Below are 1,905 nucleotides of genomic sequence, written 5' to 3' on the forward strand. Positions count from 1 at the left end.
GAAAAAAAAAAAAAAAAAAAAAAACATTTGGAAACAAGATATGAAAATGTTTCTAATAATCTATATCTGAATCTAGACAAGTTAGATTTTTTTCTTAGTAGACAGTGTACAAGAAAAGAAGAAGAAAATTGAAATAAACTCGAGACAAAGTCCAACAACTAATATTTGAAATACTATCTTAAAAGTCAAAACCATAAACTTTTGAAGTGGGAAATACAAAGGGACAAAAAGTACACATTCATTCCCACTTGTAATGTCATCAAATTAAGTATAATACCCATTTGAAGGGGCAAGTGTTGTTGAATCTTCACCCTCCTTACTGCACAATTGTTATTTTCATCAACCACAGCAGGCCGACTTTTGAGCGGCTTGGCCACCACCGGCAGCCTGGTCCGGTTGGTTGATCTTGATTGCCTGAGGCCGAACCACCACAGATAGATAATATCAGTATCATCATCAAGCACCAAAGAAGCAACATTTTTATGTACTGCCTTAACCACCATATATAGTTTAAGCCTTATTCGGTGGATGTTTTCATTTTTAGTGTTTTCTGCTTTCGAGATCTTATGCATGAAGAAAATGAAATATGAACCAAACAAGCCCTAATCTTTTAGAAAAGAAATAATGAAATGGAGGAAAATAAAAGGTCAAGTACATACTTCAGCCTTAGAATCTGTGTCAGCAAGCCTTTGCTTGATATCTCTAGCTATTGAAAAGAAAACCTCCTCTACATTCATGTTTGTCTTTGCACTCTGCAAATGTTCTTCCAATATAAAACATAATGAAGTCACATGAAACTCAATGAAAATGTGGTTGTCAACCATGTTCTACTCACAGTTTCGAAAAACTTGATACCATACTCATCGGCGAGAGCTTGACTTTGGCGGTAGGAACAGCCTATAGAGGAGAAAAGGGACCTTGCGTTGGTATCGAGCGATAACAGTAAGATAAAGACGGATATGAACATAAAGATAACCCTCTTAGGTACATACCCTTTTACTTTCATCCATATCAGCCTTGTTACCAACAAGGATCTTGTTTACATTGTCAGAAGCATGTTGTTCAATGTTGCGAATCCAATTCCTAATATCTTCATAGAAAGAAGCAGGTACATTAAAAATTGAAAGCTGGTCAACATGGACAAAGAGGCTTAACTACAAAGCACATAACCTCTTTGTTGACATAATTTAACAAAGAAATTAAACACCAGAAGACTGAAACTAAAAACATTTTTAAACGCTAATGCAATCAGGGTAAGGAGAGTAGTACTGTTGAAAGATGCTTCATCAGTAACATCGTAAACAAGCAAAACGGCCATGGCTCCACGGTAATAAGCTGCAAAAGCATGTCAGATTGTAAGAAACATTTTCCGTCTATCCAATTAATGGGGGAGATAAAATCAAATTTTGGGACATTTATCCGCATATAAACATCAAATAACAGTGAAACTAAAACGAGCACAACATGTTAGATTAGCCAGGTTGCAGAAAACAAATGCCCATACCTGTGGTAATAGTTCGAAATCGGTCCTGACTGGCTGTGTCCCAGATTTGTAACTTAATGCGTTTACCGTCAAGTTCAATGGTTCTTATCTTAAAATCAATGCTGCCAAATTGAGTAATAAGTTGTAAGATAAAAAGATTTTCCATAACAAAATTATTATTTTTTACTTGTGTTATCGACACATAGACAGAGAATATATGTTTAGATGTTGGTGATAACTGACAACTTACAATGGCGGTATTAAATTGATGTATTTTGAAAGTACAATATGCCACATCAACACGCTGTTGTAACTCCTATAGTATTTTCACAAGGAATGAAGAAGCAATAGATACGAACCCAATAGTGGTGATGAAACTGGTGGTGAAGGAGCCATCAGAAAATCGCAAAAGAAGACAACTC

At 35.6% G+C, this 1,905-nt stretch overlaps 1 protein-coding gene and 1 pseudogene across 3 annotated transcripts in view; both read right to left on the reverse strand.

Moving 5' to 3' along the window:
• LOC107486972 (uncharacterized) overlaps positions 1-1,905 on the reverse strand; it is a 38,004-nt gene that overhangs the window by 16,548 nt on the left and 19,551 nt on the right. The window lies entirely within an intron of this gene.
• LOC107486975 (ras-related protein RABE1c-like) overlaps positions 104-1,905 on the reverse strand; it is a 2,518-nt pseudogene continuing 716 nt past the window's right edge.

The sequence above is a fragment of the Arachis duranensis genome, chromosome 4, assembly GCF_000817695.3.
Source record: "Arachis duranensis cultivar V14167 chromosome 4, aradu.V14167.gnm2.J7QH, whole genome shotgun sequence".
NCBI lineage: Eukaryota > Viridiplantae > Streptophyta > Magnoliopsida > Fabales > Fabaceae > Arachis > Arachis duranensis.